General features: G+C 45.5%; 1 protein-coding gene and 1 long non-coding RNA gene across 5 annotated transcripts in view; one reads left to right on the top strand and one right to left on the bottom strand.

Annotated features, from left to right (window-relative positions):
* The window catches only part of PCSK5 (proprotein convertase subtilisin/kexin type 5), a 447842-nt gene that overhangs the window by 108905 nt on the left and 318209 nt on the right, over nucleotides 1–20728 (bottom strand). The gene's annotated exons all lie outside the window — the stretch shown is intronic.
* Nucleotides 12175–20728, top strand: part of LOC122232935 — a 47813-nt gene continuing 39259 nt past the window's right edge. For all 3 annotated transcript variants that reach the window (XR_006210319.1, XR_006210318.1, XR_006210320.1), the window contains exon 1: nucleotides 12175–12320. This is a non-coding gene — a long non-coding RNA (uncharacterized LOC122232935). The remainder of the gene's footprint in view (nucleotides 12321–20728) is intronic.

Raw genomic sequence — 20728 nt, 5'->3', positions numbered from 1 at the left:
TGACTGAGCCCCCCGGGTGCCCGGAGCCTAGAATTTCTACAGATTCTCTAGTGCACTCAGTCCCCCTGGTCTTTGGGTTTGATGCTATCCCAATGCCCCCACCACTTGTGGCCGCAGTGGGACCACTCCCCTGGGGGAAACTGTACATTATCCGATGCGTTCACAGCGAGGGGATCCGGGGGTCAAGATACAGGGACACAAGTGGGTGACCGTCATTTGAAAGAATGACTCATTTACCTTTTGGAAAACATCACCGATGACCCGAGGCAGGTCACACTCGGGTGAGGGACACCGAGGCAGACTAACCGAGAAAGGGAACGACTTGGGTGGACAGAGGTCCCGTGTGCACCCCAGTGAGCCCGAAGGGCTGTTCCGCATCCTTTCACTCTGGAGGTGATGAAGGATGGCAGGTGAAACTATCAGGACCATGGAGCCTTCCCGACGCCCTCGAACTAAACAGGAGTTTTCGCATGCAGATCAGATCGGTTAAAGCCCAAAAGCCTTCCCTGAGGAGCTTAAAACCCAATGTTCTCCGTGGTGGTCGGGGTCCTGGAACACAGGCATGAGGATGAGGCTTGTTATCCTCCACTTTCGTTTCTATGGCGACCCAGGGAGCCTCCCTAACCCACGTTTATTACTTGCTCTTAAACCCTTCAGAGTACAGCTGCTGGCCCGTCCCCCACGCCAGTGCCCCAAGGGAGGGAACGTCCTCAAATTAGCCTCCTTTTCTTCCTCGGCAGCCACAGGCTGCAGAAATGTTGGCTCCATCTTTCCTTTCCGGCGCTCCCTTAGTCTTTCCTCAAGCCTAACCTGCTGGTCTAAAGCATTGCAGCCTAATTGCTAATTAAGAGAAAGGGGAAGCTCCTGGAAGGAGGAGGAGTTTGCATCCCAAGACCTAGGGCTCCATCCGTCCGGTAGCTCTGTAGCTAGTAATTGGCTGTAGCTGGTAATTGACACGCAGCGTTTTATTGGGTCATCATTAACACTGCCCGTTCACAGGCAGTCGATGCTGCCTTCTAAGACATCTGTTGGTTTGCCTGGCGATGGGTCTGAATGGAGCACAGCACCCAGAATGCCTCAGCCCCTTAGTGACCGGGTAGGCATTTGATTACTCGGGATGCCATATGTTGTATGGGGAGTGACCAAACTGTGCTTTTTAAAAAGCCCAAGTATGCATATCAAAACCAAGGGGGGCGGGGTGAACCAAAGTACCTGTGTGCCCGCCGCAGGCCGACCTAGTAGGAAGCCCTGGGGTTGGGCAAAGACACAAATGTTGGAGTCATCCCCGGCTGGGTTTGATGTGGGCTTTTTTCTCCAACTATCTGACGGGAAGCAAATCGCAGATTTCCCTGACATTCTTCTCCGGAGTATCGCGGACAGTCTCTCACAGGACGTGGTGAGGATCAAACGAGGAAACCGACCCCCGCACCCGGCCCAGCGGCTTTCGGAGTATTAGTGACCATTATCAGGTACTGGGGGTAGGTTAGCTCATTGCACCTCCAGTAATCACGTGGGGTAGGGCCGTCGGCCTCATTTGCCAAAGTAAGGAGTTTCAGCATCGAAATGTTAACTCTTGACGCGTGGCTCAAAGCCCGGATCCCAGATCGTGCCTCCCCTAACCCCCCCGAGGGCACTTGAAGACTCAATTGGCTACACAGGGTGGTGGCCAGGAGGCAGCTACTCTTACTGACCCTGTGGATGGAGAACAACCACCTCTCAAGGGAAATCAGCTGCAAGATAGCCACCCACGCAAGTTAGCGGTTATAAGCCGCCCTTTGGAGACAGCCTCCTGCATCAGAGAGAAGCAGGGCAGCGCTTCCCTGCGCCCCGCGGCCACGGCGCTGCCCTTTTCGGGCTGCTGAGGCGAGAGTTTGTCAGGAGTAGGTGAACCCCGGGGAGCCGGGGCCCACAAAGCGGCCTCTTCCCGGCAGAGTTTCACCCCGTCAGGTTCTGGACGTGGGGTTCTTGGCTCTGCGACGCAGCTGGCACCACGCAAGCCCTGACTACCTATGTCTTCAGGTGAGTGGCCGGGGATAGACTTGCTTCCAGGCTCGGTGGGTGTCAGGACAAGTCAGTTTCCTCTCTGTCTCTGGGAGGGTGGAGCCCGTCCACAGATGGAAATAAACACGGGGGCGGGCCCCTGGGTGGCTCAGTCAGTTAAGCGTCTGAGTCTTGATTTCAGCTCAAGTCGCCATCTCACGGTTTGTGAGTTCGAGCCCCACGGTGGGCTCTGTGCTGACCCACCCTACCTGTGTTTTCTCTCTCTCTCTCTCTCTCTCTCTCTCTCAAAACAAATAAATAACTTAAAAATATTTTTTAAAAACGAAAATGGGCCAGTATTGTTAGGCTGTGAGTGTATGCGTTCTGTGTGTGGGGACGGGGTGGGTGGGGGAAGCCATGGGGCAGAAGGTCTCACCCCCCGGGTGTCAGAGACAGAGAGTCTCGGGTGTTTCCCTACCTACCAACCCCCTTCTGTATTGCGGACAGTCTCTCCTAGAATGTGAGATTCTCATAAAGACGTCTATATGGTTTGCATCTTATCAGAGTTTCAGACTCGGTCCAGAGCATGGAATCTGGGACTGAAACCTCACTGGGTCCCACCATAGGCAGAATGATACCCCCCACCTCTTCAAGATTCCTGTAACCCCCCCCCCGCTGCCCCCCATGTGCTTAGATGACTGGGAGGGGAGAAGCAGGGTACAGGTGTCCTAGATGGGAAACTTGGGGCTGCCTTGTGCCAGTTGTGTGAATTTGGACAAGTAATAGAACCTCCGTCATCTCCTCTGTAATATGGAAATAATCACAGCATCATAAAATTGTCAGAAGGGTTAAATCGGTGAATACGTGAGGTGTACTTTAAAAGATAACAGCACACAGTCGGTGCTCCATAAAAGTTAGCTGTTACGGGTCCAGGGGGCACAACCAGGTCCCTTAGATAAGCAGCACAAGAGACGGCACAAACCTTTAGAGACACTCCCACCTCAAGTCCCTTCTTACTGTATGGGTGGCTTCGAAAAAATTATTTCACCTCTCTTTGGCTTTCAAATTTTTAAGATTTTTAAAATTTATTTTTGAGAGAGAGAGAGAGCCCGCATCCAAAGCAGGCTCCAGGCTCTGAGCTGTCAGCACAGAGCTCGACGTGGGGCTTGGACCCATGAACCGGGAGATCATGACCTGAGCCAAAGTCGGATGCTTAAATGACTGAGCCACCCAGGCGCCCCTAACCTCCCTTCAGCTTTATAAAATAAGTTCAGTTGCCCCAAACTTGATAGTTCCCTAAGATTAGGTAATAATGTCCTTTCTTCTACTGTGGTTGGTTTAGAACTGCGTGGTAAATAGAAACAAAATATCTAGGGAAGATTTCATTCCTCCACCACTGTTCAGGGACCGCTTAGATGAATGGACTCTAACTTTAGTAAACATTTTATTCACTTTCAACAACTCAACAGGCGTGGTCCTGTGTAATGAGCACCGAGCTGTAGTCTGATCTATTCAGGAAAATGGCAACCCTCTGCCTTTTCACTTTCCACCCTAAACCTACAATTCTAGAACTATTAATTGACTAGAAAATTGTGGGCACCCCAAACCAATATTTGCCAATAGAGGAACAACTGACGTGCCTTTTGGGTCAGCATTATCCCTCCCTGTCATCACTCTAGTTGCCTTTCGGTGATATCGCTTAGCAATAACATACAATTGTGACTCTAACTGGTCTTTATTCCGCTCTTATCACAGTGGTCAGGAATTGCTTATGAATTGATTTGTACAACTTTAACATAAACTCAAGAGATGTCTCTTAGGCATTATTAATATCATGAGAGGGCTCTGGCCCTATCAAAACATTCCAGAATGGTAGGACTCGATGTGCTCTGGTCTTTCCTTGTACCTTGATGCCTTGATAATCTCCTTTAAACGTCCAGCATGGATCTCTGCACGCCAACCACCCTGTTGAGAGCCTTGGTCTGCAGTGAAATGGCAGCCTCTACATCCCTCTACCATATAGACCCGAGAACTTGTCTTCTCTGCCTCGTCCTACAGAGACGGAGACCTCCTGTAGAGAACAGAGGAGGACCTTGCGAAAACCCTTCGCGTTCCTCCAGCGACAAACAGCTCTGGGAAGTCTATAGGAGCCTTGAGAACAATTCAGTTCCTCTGGGAGAAGAGCCAGATTGGCTGCAAGGTAGGCACCTCAGTATTTGAGGCAAGATCAAAGTCTCCTCCCTTTGGTCTAACCTCTACTCTCTCCTGCCAGCCCCAGCCCCGGCAGACCCTTGGCATCTCCCCAAGGGACCGTAGCACCTTCCTGCACTGGTTACATTGCTGTCTGGGGGCGGGGGCTCTTCGACGTTTCTAGGCAACAGGGGGGCACTCAAGGTAACAGTCTGGGCCCCATAATTGGGGGTCCTGGGCCTTTAGAACTCAATTCTTGGCTTAGGTCTGCAGCTGCCGGGCAGCAAGGCGGGGCTCAGTGTCCTGGGCTCAGGAAGCCTGAAACTCCATGGAAACTCAGTTCCCATGATCCCTGCAGGCCTAACTGGTGAGTCAGGCTCTCCTCCCCTTCCCAAACTCCCTGCAGGGGCTGTCTGACCTGCTTTGACTCCTTTTTGCTTTCAAGGTTGCTCTTGATTCTCCTCTCAACCTGATTTTACACGGTGTGAGGTGCCCGGGGCCCCAAACCTTCCCGGAGAGGGCCGATGCCTCTCTCCTGCTGTTTGCAGTTGGCCAAAACGGGCCGGGACAGGCTGCGGAAAAGCTAGCTGCCTGTGGGCTCGGGGGAACTTGAACGGTCTTTGCTTCTGCAATCATTCAGCGTAATTAGGTTGTAATTTTCTAACGATGAATGTGTGGGAGGCCCCCATTTTCTATGGGATAAAAACAAGCGCTTAACTACGGTAGCATGAGTGACCGGTGTGCACAAGGGCTGAAAGGAGCAGAGGCAGGGGGAAGATCTCCTTGCGGTGTGGGGGGATTAGAAGCCCAGGCCTGGAGTCAGAGATAGGGAGCCTCTTCTGGGAAAGCTAGGTGCTTTCTCGGTGCTTCCACATTAAGTTCTCAGAGCATCTTACAGAGATCAGCACTGCTCTCATCTTTAATTTTTTTTTTTTAATTTGTTTTTGAGACAGAGCGCAAGTGGAGGAAGGGCAGAGAGAGACGGGGTCACAGAATCCAAAGCAGGGTCCAGGCTCTGAGCTGTCAGCACTGAGCCAAAGTCGGACGCTTAACTGACTGAGCCACCCAGGCGCCCCTAGCCTTGCTCTCATTTTAAGGATGAGAAAACTGAGGCTCAGGAAATTTACGCAGTCTGCCCCAGGTCGCTGAATTAGTGCTATTTATTTATTTGTTTATTTTATATTTTTCAAGTTACTTATTTTGAGAGCGAGAGAGTGGGCAGGGGAGGGGCAGAGAGCGAGGGAGAGAAGGAATCCCAAGCAGGCTCCATGCTGTCAGCACAGAGCCCGTACAGGGCTCGAACCCACGAACCGTGAGATCATGACCTGCGCTGACACCGAGAGTCGGACGCTTAACCGACTGAGCCACCCCAGCACCCCTGAATGAGTAGTGCTATTTAGAATAGCTAACGCTTACTCGTGATGCCATCTGCTAGGAATTGTCCTGAATGCTCTACACATATCGACTCACTCCTTTAAAATAATAATAATAACCTTAAAGTAAGAAAGGGTACATTGTGAACCACGGTGGCCTCCTTTTTCTGTTGACAATGTTGAGGCAGCGAATGATTGAATGAAGGATTATTCTGGTGGCAGAGCGGCAATGTAAACTCAGGGGGTCAGCCTTCACACTGCTCCTCTCACTGGGGTTTTGCCACACTCCTTTTCTCCAGAAAGTGCCGGGAGATGGGGTTCTATTGCAGGTCTGTCTGATTTCAGGTGCCTTGTGCGCTTTCCACTACACTGAAAATCCAAATAATTGGCAGGCTGCGTGGGTGTGTACGTGTGTGTGCCTGTGTGAATATGGGGGTAAGTTCAAGCTCCGCAATCCTAGATACCCCAATCATGCAACCTGGAGCTATTGCTTGCCTACTGCTTCCTGGAAGCAGCGTTCGGAGAGCTCACCGTGTACCCTTCAAGAGACAGACAGAATCGGCTCCTACAAGCAGGAACATGAGCCGATGTGGAATCAAGTGTTGAGAATCGAATGGCTACACAGGGCAGCTGGTTCTGATTGCGATCTTCCCAGAGGACAGGGTGATTTCTTGTTCATTTGGGGGTCCCCGTGGCTTTGCTGCACGAATAGAAAAGGAGGAGAAAACACCAACTTGATTTGTGCCTTGGGGGGAGAAATTCATTAGAGTTCTTTGTACTGAAACAAAATTGACTTGGGCCCGAAAAAAAAAAAAAATAGATACGGTAAGGTGGTCGGGGGGGGGGGGAAGGAGAAAATATTTTAGGAGAGGAGAAGAAAGGATTGGAGGCGGAAATAAGCACAGTGTCTCTGTGACCCAGGCACGTGGTTAGACGGACAAGTAGAAATGGAGTTTGAGCAAGTGAAAAATGAGTTTGGATCGAGGATGTAGCCAGGTCACGAAACATCAAAGATGGATGAAATGGGTGTGGTTGGCCAAAGGGAGCCGCTGAAGATTTAAGGAGAAAAGTCGGAGATGGAAACGAATTTGGTGGACAGTCGCTGTGGCCAGATGAAGCCGGATGAATTGGAAGGGACAGCTGGGAAGCCAGCTAGGAGGTGGCCTCAGGAGGTCAGGGTGGGGGCTGGAGCTACAGCAACCAAAATGGTGATGACAAGGTGGTTCCCAGAAAACCCGGTCCCAGGATCTCAGGGAAGGGTGGGCTTTTGAGCTCATTCGCGCTAGCTGCCGCCTCCTCCCTTCTCCCAGGGATCAATGGTCTCAGTGACGTTCTAGTCTAGGGACTGCCCAGTGTTGGCATGAAAACGGAGAGGCATGGAGAACTCACTTCTTCCACTTTTGGAAAACTGTATCAGAAATGTCTTTGCACGAGGCCCAGATTGGCTTCCGCGTGAGTGAATTTCCTACCTTGGTCATTTCAAAAGAAAGATGCAGCCGCTCTGCGTGAACAGCATGATATTTCTGGGAATAGTGAAACAAGTCAGCACCTGAGTCCAAAGCTTAAACAGGGTGGCTTTGAGCACGTCAGGGAAACTCTGTGCGAGTCCTCTGTGACCGTGGGGGGGCCACCTGACATGTAATAAATGATGAATAAATGCTATTACTATTATTGATACATGTTGGGTGCATATAGGAGATGAGGGGGGGGAAAAAGAGGAGTCCAATCCATGGCCTTGAACTTGAGGGAGTAAAGGGATCATAGTGGTATTGTTGGTCTGAGAATGGGAGGGAAGCTGTTTGTGATGATCTGGCAGATGTTTTGAAGCTACAACTCCTGGCATAACTCTGATGTTTATATACATTCCACAGGCGATATTTTGCCAGTGGCTGTCTTTTGGGCCCGCTCAACATCGAGCGGCTGTGTTCCCTCTCTGACACCCTCGTAGCAAGAGTTGATGGGGTAAAATATAGTGCAGGCATCCACAGCCCATCCCGCCCAGAGCCATGCCATAAACGATTGGGAGCTCATTTCATCGCTGCCAGATAGAGTGTCCTGTTTAGATGCCAAGGTGGTGAAAGAAATTGTCATCATCTATGCACTCCTGGGGAGGGGCCATCCCGTTCGTGGCCAGGATGACCGTTTGGCAGAAAAGCCACGCATGTGTAGACGCTCGGGCATAAAACCCATGCAGAAGAAAGGTAAATTGTCACGGAGGGCTCTTATCGTTGTGGTTTCAGCTGCTTACTTGGACTTTGTGACCATTCTAAAAGGTGTTTTTTAGTCAGGAACCGAGTCTTTGGTAAAGGATGAATCGGTAGCAGCAGGTTAAAGGTACATGCCAGTGGAGGCAATGCTTGGAGTTTCATCAAGGAGTGTCCTTGTGCCAACAAGGCTAAGTGCCTAGTGAGTGAGGTGAGGGCGTGAGTTTGCTATGTTTTTGTGTTCAGGAGAGAAAGCGAGATTTGGAAAGTCTACCTCTCTGGAAAGTCTCTTCAGGTGACCATCAGAAGCTGATCTCCACCTAGGAGATGCCCTTTTCACAGATGAAGGAGCCAACCGTAAGCATTGACACAACTTGCCCCAAATCACACAGCATGTCTTGTTCCTCCTTATCTATGCTGAGGGGAAAAAACAATCCTTGCGGGAATTTGTAAAGAGAAATAAAGGCAAAGCAATACCCAGAGACTATCGATGGTGCCGCCATTTTTAGGTTGGCAAAGGACCCCATGCTAGAAGGCTGTCCTAGTAACATTCAACAGACTACTCCTCTGTCGTAAGTGTCTAATTGTTTATTCTGGAATTTCTTCTCCCCAATCTTGAAATATCTTCTGCAAAGTGGAGATTCCTAAATAGCACTTCAGTCTAATCAGTCTCCTGAGTTCAATAATCCTGTATCTATGGCCCACCAGACTCTACGGGTGGGTACTTTGGAGGTATCTCTAAGTCGACATGTTCAATAAGACTAAGCATGTTAATTCAGTACTCGTATCCCTCATACTCCCCATCTCGGGGAGCACTTACACCATCCAAGCTGGGGAGTCAGTGGAGGGAGCTCCTCCCCGGCCCCACCCTTCCCCCAGTCACTCACAGTTTCTGTCAACCCTAACTCATGAACATCTGACTTCTGTCATCTCTTCCCCATCTCCAGCACCACCACATGTCTTCTAGTGCAATCTCTCCTCTTTTAAGTGGGAGATTTATCTTCAACATTGGTCTCCTGGACTCGTTATCCACTCTCCCCATCCCACCCCCGTTCTGGAACCAAAATGATGTTTCACTAATTCACACTTCTAGCCTCCTGCCTAAGATCATCCAGTGCTGCCCCCCCCCCCCCAATACAGAGTAAAGCCCAAAGAATGACACATCCTTGCCTCTACCTGATTGGTGTGCAGAAACCAGCTTCCAGGGGAGAGCACCAGCTTGTAGGAGTGTGAGACCTTCTCTAGTGTCTCAGAAGGCTGCTCTGACGGGTCCATACGGCAGGCCAGAAGAGCCAGGTTGTTGACCCCCAGGAGTTTTCTTCGGCCGATGATGGGGATTTAGTGTTTGAAGATCTTCCCTCCGTCACCCCTCCAGCGAGCTAACTGAGGCCTGTCTTCTATATCATTTTCCGGTGTTTCCCCTCAGCACTGAGTTTGAGTCCCCTCTGTGGCAGCTGGCTTGATAAGATAACTCTCATCGGCTATTTTTTCTTCCTGATCTCATGTTCTCACTCTACCGCCGGCATTTTCTTTCATCACCCAAATAAACCTCTTGTAGTTGAATCTTTGTCTCCAGTCTGGCTTGTGAAAGGGGGACACCTGAGACCCATCGCTAGGTTCTGGCATTCCCAAGAGACTGTCGGTTCTCCAAGCCCACTGTGTACTCTCTCACTTAAAGTATCCATTTGGTTTGTATCTATCTACTCCCTTGTCTCTTTCCCAGACAACATTCTGGGAAACTCATTCTTTACCACCGAAAGCTGCCTGCACTCTTTTCCCTACCACACTGTTATGCAGCCAAATTGATTTTTTTTTTTTTTTTCTGTGCTCTGTGGTGCTTGGTACATATTTTTAACTTATCCTACATACCCACTGGTATTTCTGCCCACATGTGTCTCCTCCACGGGGTTAGGTGGTCTTGGAGATCAGGAATAATTGCCCACGATCTGGACCACCATTTGCCACGTGAAACAGCGGTCAAAACATTTTGGTGAATTCATAGGTGGACGTGATTGAGGTAAAGGGATGCTAAAGAGTTACCTGGCAGCTGATCGCTCCACGGAAACGTCTGTATTACCGTTCAGCGTAATTATTCAGCACCCCCTACGCGCAGGCACCGTCTCGGGTATTGAGGTACAATAGTGGGCAAAACACAGGTCTCGTCTCTGGGCGAGCTTACATGACAGCACAGGAGTTGGTAAATGATAACTACAATAAACTCGCAAATTCTGTATAGTTCGCATGGTTAGAAGCTAATATCAGCCATGGGGGAACAAAAGGACAAGCAAATCAAAGTGCTGGCAAGGAGTGGTGATTGGAGTACAGGTTGTAAGCAGTAGAGTATAATAGGTTCCAGAAGCCACCGCGGTAGAACCCCAGAAGAGAATGTGTGAGTAGGCCGGACTTGCCCCGAAAGTTAGTTGACAGGGTTAATCACCAACCTGCAGTAGAGTAATTTTGCTTGCAGGAGGATAGACGTTTGTGCTTCAGAGGACACAAGCCCTATCCCATCCAGGCTTGTAATATTCTTAGTTAAAAAATGACTCCTTTCCTAGACATGTGGTCCCCAGGCAGATTGCCTGCTGCGAACCCAATTTTTAATGCAAAATGTCTTTCCAGCACAGAAGCGCACTGCCAATTTATTAAAGTTTCTGGAGAGAATGAGATCAGCAGACAAAAGCGTATTAGAGAGGGGTGCTATGTTTCAGGAGGTAAAGTGAGGGGTGCAGCCGACCAGGGATGCCGCATATAGGAAGCAGATGTCCTCAACTAAATTTACATCTCCCTTACCAACAGTCAGGAAAACCACCCAGGTTGCAAAATATATATATCCAATATATATATATGTGTGTGTGTGTGTGTGTGTGTGTATTGCATGAGCAATAAGAATGATTGTGCTATACCTGATATACTAATAATACAGTGAATTTATCTTTTGAACTTTCTCAAAAGGAACTGCAGAGTAGGGAGTTAAATGGGATCCGAGGGTAGAAGAATAATTTTAGGGAATTAATGATTTAAAAATGAGATTGGCAGAGATCCTAAGGGAGATAATGGCTCGCCATAACAAGAGGCTCTAAAAATAAAATTCTGACACTGTAATCCGTAAAGTGTCTCAGTAAGGGAGAAAAGGCAGGAGGCACTTAAATCAGTACCGCTTCACAGAGAACTCTGCCGACGTTTGGTATCTGTCAGGAGGCTGGAACTTTCAGGATTTCCTGCCAGGAGCTATCACTTCTGCAGGAAGTGGGATGGATATCAAGGGGGCTGCATACGCTTTTTAGGGGCTCCCGGAGCACATAGTACCAGGCAGATCTTTTACGCGGCGCGCGGGCGGTTCCCAGTCAACCCTGGTCCGCACTCTTCCTCTCTTTCACGCTGTGCCTTAGCTCCTTGCACTCAGGGCTCCAGCAGGGAGAGACTCCTGGCACTTTCCAGATGTTCGAGGCTATTCTGCACTTTCCTGTCCTTTTCTAGTCTCTTCCTTCAGCTTTCCTCCTGCCTCCCGCCCAGAGGACAGACTGCTGGCTCTGTTATATCCCTAGAGAACATTTCCTTCTCTTTCTTTTCATAGTGCATCAGGGCATTTTCTCTGGAGCATTTATCTGTCTTAATTACAGTATAAAACCCATACAGGCAGAGTTCCTCTTTACGTTAATATCCCATGTAGCTAACACGCTACCCGGCACATAGTACGTGTTCCATAAAAGGTGAGTAGATGAATAGAGTGAATGAATTAGTATAACACAAAAGAATGCAGGAGGCACTTAAAAATCCAACGTACATTTCTTTAGCAATTTAAAGTGTACCTCCTAGCAACTTTCTCGTGAGTGTATATTATCATTTCTATTTTTCTAATGAAAGGGGGTGGCTCGGAGGATTAGATGGTCTATGTGAGTATAGTATGCTGAATAAGGGCTCCCAAAGCTAACCGGGTCCTCGTCTCCGGAATCTGTGAATGTTATATATGGCAAAAAGGGATTTTTTTTTTTTTTTTTTTTTTTTTTTTGCAGATGTGATTAAGCTAGAGACTTTGAGATGAGGAAGTTAGCTCGGATTATCGGGGTGGGGGGGACCCAAGTATCCTAGAGGGAGATGGAATGACGTCAGTAGAGAGAGATTAACAGACGCTGACGTTGGCCTCGAAGATGCAAGAAGGGGCCACAAGCCAAGGAACGCAAGGCAAACAGTGCTGGACACTGGGAGACAAGGGAATGCTCTCTCTTCTACCTTCTGGAGGGCGGTCCTGCGGACACCCCGACTTCTACCCTGGGAGAGCCCCCGGCCTACTTCTGGGCCCCAGGACTGCGGGAGAATAAATACGTATTGCTTTAAACCACCAGGCTGTGATTGTTTGTTACAGTAGCTATAGAAACTAATGTGCCGAGATTCCAAACGTCAGTCAGAAACCGAAGAGTCAGCTGATGCGTTTGTCCTGACTTTGGAGCTCTGCCATTAAGAGCTGTGTGGTTTTGGATGCGTCATTTAACTTCTTGGTCTCAGGGCCGAAAGCCATGAGCGACCCTCCTCACAGGAAAAGGGTCCTGCAATAGCCTTGTTACCTGTTTGTGAGGTAGGCTGAGTAGCCCCTGACGCTTATCTCGGTCCTGCCCTTGTGGGCAGGACATTTCCGGAGAGGCCTTTTGTATCTGTAGAAAGCCAAATTCACGGCACCCTGCCCGCCATCACCTGTCAGGGAGGGTCACACGGAGCATCGTGCGACCCTGGGAATGTGGGGGCTGCGCATGGAACAGGGAAAGGGGTTCCCTCTTGCCGAGGGGAGGAGAGGTGCTTGGTACCCACGTGTAGCCACCTTGCGTCAGCTTGTTGAATGCCCAGCAGGGGTGTCGTCGTGATGTTTTTAGATGAAGAAAGTGAGGGTTAGAGAAATCAAGGAATTTATCCAAGGTTACCTGGCAAGTGGCCGAGCTGGGACTTGAACCCACATCCCTCCAGTGTAAGTACTAGGTCTACACCTAACATCAGTGCTGTGGTTCTGAGGGTGGGACCGGCAGCATCAGTGTGACCTGGGAATTTATTAGAAATGTAAATTCTCAGCTTTCACCTTGAACTGACCGCATCAGAAATTCTGGGGTGGGTGTGGGGGGCGGGAACCTGCGTTCGAACAGCCTCTCCAGGTGATGGTGAGGCCCACTCCAGTCTGAGAACCACTGCTCTTTGCTGTTCCTCTTGGAGTCCTTTGGAAGGGTGACGGCCATGTTGGCCCAGGCTCAGGCTGCTTGCTTCTCTGAGTTACCGCTTAGCATGAGCCGTAGTGAGTGGCCAAGGGGCATTCCGGATTTGCCACCTTTATGCTATGGCGTAAGGCCTCTTGATGGAGGGCATCAGAGAGAGGAGGAAGGTTCCAGCACAGAGTCAGAAATTCTGCTGGCCGCCTAGAGAGTGAGTTTGGCCTGAAACACTTACTGATACAGATAGACATCATCTCATTTCTATTTTAGAGTTGTCTATTAGCCTGAGACAGCACAAGGAGACTGACGTTGTTTCTGTTGACATCATAGCTATATTTTTTAAATGTTTATTTTGAGAGAGAGAGAGAGAGAGAGAGAGAGAGAGGGTGAATGAGTGGAGGAGGGGCAGAGAGAGGGAGAGAGACAATCCTAAGCAGATTCCATGCTCCCAGTGCAGAGACTGATACGGGGCTCTGTCTCGTGAACCACGAGATCATGACCTGAGCCAAAACCAAGAGTAGAATGTGTAACTGACCAAGCCACCCAGGTGCCCTATAGTTACATTAAAAAAAAATGTCTTTTAATGTTTATTTACTTTTGAGAGAGACAGAGGCACGAGTAGGGGAGGGGCAGAAAGAGAGGGAGGCACAGAATCCGAAGCAGGCTCCAGGCTCTGAGCTGTCAGCACAGAGCCCGACGTGGGGCTCAAGCTCATGGTCCGAGGGATCACGACCTGAGCCGAAGTCGGATGCTTAACTGACTGAACGACCCAGGTGCGCGCCCCCCCCCGCCCCAGGAAACCCTCCATGGTCTGTGGATGTCTGGTCACCTCCTCCCACTGTGTTCTGTGGGAATGGCCTAAGTGGGTCCCCATTCTAAATCATTGTGTTTTGCTCCCACAGAGCCAGAGGTGGGGGGTAGCAGGTGGAGTAAAAGCAAAGGACAGCAAGGTCTAACCTAGTAGTAAGATAATAGTAAACTGAGAGGTATGACGAGCTTCCTCCCCTCATGGAGCCTACAGTCTGGAGTGGGAGGCAGACATTCATAAGCGCAGAAGCAAATGTAAAAATCGACTCCAGCAGGGTGGAGAGAGGAGTGACCTGGGCACGGAGGGGGGGAGCGGGGACAGAATCGCTGCAGAGGTGGTACCTGAGAAGAGGCTTGGCGATGTGAGGGACGGAAAGTCCGGAGTGAATGGCGGGGAGACCGGGAGGGAGAGAGGACGTGGGGAGAGGGCCAGAGGGGGAGAGAGAGAAGGAGAAGGCTCATCCTTGTCCATCTTTCGAAAACATGGCTAATCATAGAGCTCGTTTAAGAGCACAGGCGTGGAAAATGGTCATAACGACAGAAGGAGTCCACCTCGGTCAGTACAGGTGGTACTAAGGCAGAGCTTACTGGGGAGCTGGCTCTTTGTTTGTTTGTTTGTTTTTAGTTGAAGAGTAGTCGGCATACAATATCACGTTAGTTTCAGCCGTAGAACAGAGTGATTCAACATTTATATACATTACCAAGTGATCACCACCATAAATCTAGCTGCCATCTGTCACTGTACACAGTTGTTACAATATTCTCACTACATTCCCTACGCTGTACGTCGCACCCCTGTGACTTTTTAATTTTATAACTGAAGCGTCTACCTTTTGTCCCCTTCCCCGTTTCTCCCATCCCCACCCCCCTTTCCCGCTGGCCACCACCAGATTGCTTTCCGTATTTGAGTCTGTCTTGTTTGTTTTTAGATTGCCCAGATCCGTGAAATCACACAGTATTTGCTTTTCTCCAACTTGTTTCACTTAGCATGGTACCGTCTAGGTCCATCCATTTTGTCCCAAATGGCAATATTTCATTCTTTTTTTATGTATAAGTACTGTCCCATTGTACACTTGTACCACATTTTCTTTCTCCATTTAGCCATTAATGGAAACTTCAGTTGATTTCATATCTTGACTATTTTCAATAATGCTGCAAAAATCACAGCAGTGCGTATATACTTTTTGGAATTAGTGCTTTCCTATTCTTTGGATAGATACCCAGAAGTGGAATTGCTGGATCACGTGGTAGTTCTATTTTTATTTTTATTTTTGAGGGACGTCTATGCTGTTTTCCACAGTGACTACACCATTTTGCATTCCCATTAACACTGCGTGAGGATTCCTTTTTCTCCACATCCTTACCAATACTTGTTATTTCTTATCTTTTTGATACTAGTCATTCTGGCAGGTGTGAGGTACATCTCATAGTTTTGATTTGCTTATCCCTGATGATTAGAAATGTGGAGCATGCTTTCATGTGTCTGCCGTCTGTGATTTCTTTTGTGAGAAATTGGACTTTGTTGGGGGGGCTATTGATTTGTATGGATTCTTTACATTTTTTGGATATTAACCCCTTTTGGTTAGATCATTTGCAAATATCCTCTCCCATTAAGCAGGTTGTTTGTTTTGTTGATGGTTTCCTTGGCTCTGCAAAGGCTTTTTAGCTTGATGCAGTTTCATTTGTTTAATTTTGCTTTTGTTGCCTGAGGAGACAGATCCAAAAAAATATATTGCTAAGACTGATGTCAAAGAGCTTACTGCCTATATTTTCTTCCAGGAGTTTTATGATTTCTGGTCTTACACTTAAATGTTTAATGCATTTTGGATTTATTTTCGTATATGACATAAGAAAGTGGTCCAATTTTATTCTCTTTCACGTAGTGGTCCAGTTTTCCCAACACCATTTATTAAAGAGACTGTCTTTTCTTCATTGTATATTCTCACCTCCTTTGCCATAAGCTAATTGACTGTATACGTGTGGATTTATTTCTGGACTCTCAATTCTTCCATGGATTTGTTTGTCTGTTTTTGTGCCAATACCATATTGTTTATAGTAGAGCTTGAAATCAGGAAGTGCAATGCCTCCAGCTTCATTCTTCTTTCTCAAAATTGCTTTGGCTATTCAGAGTCTTTCATGGTTCCATAAAAAAAAAATGAAGATTATTTGTTCCAATTCTGTGAAAAATGCCATTGGTATTTTGTTTGGGTTTACATTTAAATCATAAATTGTTTCAGGTAGTATGGACATTTTAACAATATTCTTTCAATCCATGAATATAGTATATCTTTCTATTTATTTGTATCTTTAATTTCTTTCATCAATATTTCATAGTTTTCAGAGTATAGATCTTTTACCTCCATAGTTCAATTTATTCCTAGGTATTTTATTCTGTTTGATGCAATTGTATATTGGGGTTTTTCCCCTTGAGTTTTTATTTTCATTCCAGTTAGTTAACATATAGTGTAATATTAGATTCTGATACACAATGTAATGATCCAACACTTCTATACAACATGTGCTCATCACAGCAAGTGCACTCCTTAATAAGGGGATTGTTTTCTTAATTTCTCTTTCGGCTACTTCATTATTACAATATAGAAAGGTGACAAATTTCTGAATATTTTGTATCCGCCAGGTTTAGTGAATTCATTTATTCTAATGGTTGTTGGTGGAGTCTTTAGGTCCCCTATCTATCCTATCATGTCGTCTGCAAATAATGACAGTTTCACTATGGCTTTGCCAATTCGGATGCCTTTTATCTCTTGTCTGATTTCTATGATGAGGACTTCCGATAGTCTGTTGAATAAAAGCGGTAAGAGTAAGTATTCTTACTATTGTCTTATTCCTGATCTTAGAGGAAAAGCTTTTAGCTTTTCACTGTTGAGTATAATGTTAGCTGTGGGTTTGTTATATACGGCCTTTATTGTGTTGAGATCTGGTTCCTCTATATCTACATTGTTTGTATTGGGAAAAGGTGTTGGATTTTATCAGTTGCTTTTTCTGCATCTATGGAGATGATCACATGATTTTTATCTTTTGCTAAGGTGGTATATCATGGTGATTGATTTGTGGTATTGAACCATCCTTGCATCCCTGGAACAAATCCTACTTGATCATAGTATATGATCCTTTTAATGTACTGTTGAATTCAGTTTGCTAATATTTTGTTAAGAAATGGCTGGGTTATTTAAGTATGCATGGGCACGCTTTGTTTCCTGGTTGACTGCTGAAAGCCAGTTTGGGGAGCCTACAAACGAATTGCCAATACACCTCTTCAGCCTCATAGCTCTGGTTGATCGGGCTTACAGGCTGGGGATCAGAACATTCTAGCTGTTCAGTAGGTGCTTTTTAAAAAAAAAAAGTGCTTTTTAAAAAAAAAAAGTGCTGCTAACTTGCCGCAGCCCTACTAGTTAATGGCCAGCCAAGGACTGGTACTCAGTTGCCTAATTCCTGGGCGTCCACTATTTAAGAACATGAAGTTTGCAGTAGTGGCTTTCAGTAAATGTAAATCAAGAGAAGGCATCTCAAATTCAGGAAAGAAGTGTCCATCTGTGACAGGGCTTCTTAAACTTTGATATGCTCACAAATTATCTTAGAATCTTGCAAAAGCACATATTCTGATTGAGTGGGTCTGGTCTAATTGTATTAGTTTTCTTTTCTTATAATTAAAAATTTTTATTAAAAATGTTGAGGCTTAATTGACATAATATTAGTTTCAGGTATACAATATAATGTTTTACGTTTGTATATATTGCAAAACGATCACCACACTAAGTGTAATTAATACCCATCACCATATATAAAACTTTTTTTTTTCCTTGCGATGAGAACTTTTGAGATGTACTCTTAGCAACTTTCAAATATGCACCGCGGTGTTATTAACTATGGCCACCATGATATATATTATATCCCCATGACTTACTTATTTTATAACTGGAAGTTTGTACCTTTTGATCTCCTTCACCTATTTTCCCACCGCCTACCTCTGGGAACCACCAATTTGTTCTCTACATCCATGATTCTTTTTTTCATCTTTTTCTTTTTGGTTTTCCACATATAAGTGAGAATATACCGTATTTGTCTTTTCCTATCTGACTTCTTTCACTTAGTAGAATGCCCTAAAAGTCCATCCATGTCGTTACAAGTGGCAAGATTTCCTTCTTTTTTATGCTGGATAATATTCTCTTGTCTGTTATACCACATTTCTTTTATCCATTCATCCATCAACGGACACTTCGGTGGCTTTTATATCTTGGCTATTGCAAATAATGCTGAAATGAACATGAGGGAGTTAGTCATTTCATTTCTTTCAGTTATATACCCATACATGGAATTGCTGGATCATATGGTAGTTCTATTTTAATTTTTTTGAGGCTCCTCCATACTGTTTTCCGTAGTAGCTGTACCAGTGTACATTCCCACTAACAGGGCATGTGTTCTCTTTTCTCTGCCTCTTCACCAACACTTGTTACTTCCTGTCTTTTTGATAAGCCATTTGAACAGCTGTGAGGTGATACCTCATTGTGGTCTTCATTTGCATTTCCTTGACGCTTAGTGATGATGGGTACCTTTTTATGTACCTGTTGGCCATCTATAGGTCTTTGGGAGAAATGTCTAATCAGGTCCTCTGCCTATGTTTTAATTGGATTGTGTGGGGTTTGCTATTAAGTTGTAGGGGTTCTTTATGTATTTTGGATATTAACCTCTTATCACATACATGATCTGCAAATATTTTCTCTCCTTTAGTCACTCAGTAGGTTGTCTTTTCGTTTTGTTGATGGTTTCCTTTGCTGTGCAGAAGAGTTTTAGTTTTCCGTGTCCCACTTATTTATTTTAGCTTTTGCTGTCCTTGCTTTTGGTATTAGATTAAAAAATCATTGCCCAGACTGATGGCAAGGAAGTTACCACCTATGTTTTCTTCTTGGAGTTTTATTGTTTCAGGTCTTACATTCATTCAAATCTTTAATCCATTTTGAGTTTTTATGTATGGTTTATGCAAGTGGTCCAGTCTTATTATTTTGTAAGTGGCCATCTAGTTTTCCCAACATCATTTGTTAAGGAGACTGTCCTCTTCTCAAAACATTGTATATTCTTTGGCCCCTTGTCAGAATATAATTGACCATACAAGCGTGGGTTTATTTCTGGGCTCCCTGTTCTGTTCCATTGACTTTTATGTCTGCCCTTTATGGGAATACAATACTCTTTTAATTACTACGGCTTTGTAATGCAGTTTGAAATCAGGTAGCATGATGCCTTCAGCTGCGTTCTTTCTCAAGATTGCTTTGGCTACTGGGGATCTTTTGTGCTCCTGTACAAATTTTAGGATTGCTTGTTCTAGTTCTGTGAAAAATGCTGTTGGAATTTTGATAGGGATTGCACTGAATCTGTAAATTGCTTGGGTAGTATGGTCAGTGTAACGATATTAATTTTTGATATTATGAGCACAGGATATATTTCCATTTATTCGTGTCTTCTTCAATTCCTTTCATCAATGTCTTATAGTTTTCAGCATAAAAGTTTTGGTTGAATTTATTCCTAGGAGTTTTATTCTTTTTGAGGCAGTTGTAAATGAGATTATTTTCTTAATTTTTCTATCATTTCATTATTTGTGTATAGTAATGCAATATATTTATGTATATTGACTTTATATACCGCAACTTTACCTAATTTGGCTTTTAGTTCCAAAGTTTTGGGGGTGGAGTCTTCAGGGTTCTTCTCAATATATTATATAATAAATGAAAATAGTGGCAGTTTTACTTCTTCCTTTCCATTCAAACGCCTTTTATTTCTTTTTTCTTGCCTAATTGTTCCAATACCATGTTCGCTGAAAGTGATGAGGGTGGGCACCCTGTCTTCTTTCTTATCTTAGAGGAAAACCTTTCAGCTTTGCAACATTGTATCTGATGTTAGTTGTGGGCTTGTCATATATAAACTTTATTATGTTGAGGTAATGTTCCTTCTACACTCTGTCGAGAGTTTTAATCAGAAATGCATGTTGAATTTTGTCAAATGCTTTTTATGCATATATTGAAGTATGATTTTTTTATCCTTTGTTTTTTTTTTTTAAAGTGGTGAATCATATTAATTGATTCGTAGATGTTAAGTCCTACTTGCACGCCTAAAGTAAATCCCACTTGGTCATGGTGTGTGATCCTTTTAATGTGTTGTTGAATTCAGTCTGCTAGTATTTTGTTGAGGATTTCTGCATCTATGCCCTTTAGGAAGATGAACCCGTGATTTTCTTTTCAGGGGAGTCCTTGTCTGATTTGTTATCAGGGCAATGCTGGCTTCATAAAATGGGTTTGGAAGCATTCCCCCCTTTTCTATTTTTGGGGAGAGTTCGAGAAGGATTAGTATTAAATCTTAAAATATTTCATACCGCACGTCAGCGAAGCAGTCTGGTCGTGGGGTTTTCTTTGTAGGGAGATTTTTGGTTACTGATTCAACCTCTTTGCTAGTAATTGGTCTGTTGAGCTCTTCTGTTTCTGCATGATTCATTCTTGGTAAGTTGTTAGTTTCCAGGGATTTCTCCATTTTTTCAGAGTCGGTCCAGTTGGTTGGTATGTAATTGTTCCTAGTAGTCTCTTGTGGTCTTCTGCTACTCTCCACCATTATTGTATTGCGTTTCTCATTTTAGGTCTCTTAATACTTGCGTTACATATTTAAGGGCCTCTATGTCGGGTGCACAAATATTAACAGACGTTACATCCTCTCGTTGGATGGATTCCTTTATCATTATGTAATGGGCTTGTCTCTCCTCGCAGCCTTTGTTTTGGAATCTGTTTTCTCTGATATAAATGTAGCTAGCTCAGCTTTTTTTTTTTTTCTTGGTTTCCATTTGCATGGGATATTTTTCTTCTATAACTTCACTTCCTGTACGTACCCTTACACCTGAAGTGGGTTTCTTGTAGGCAGCACGTAGCTTCGTCTTATTTTCTTATCCATTCAGTCACTCTCTGACTTATGATTGAAGGAATTA

Source organism: Panthera tigris, chromosome D4, assembly GCF_018350195.1.
Source record: "Panthera tigris isolate Pti1 chromosome D4, P.tigris_Pti1_mat1.1, whole genome shotgun sequence".
In the NCBI taxonomy this organism is placed as follows: Eukaryota; Metazoa; Chordata; class Mammalia; order Carnivora; family Felidae; genus Panthera; species Panthera tigris.
Note: the sequence above shows the minus strand (reverse complement) of the source record. Positions and strands in the feature narration are given on the sequence as shown.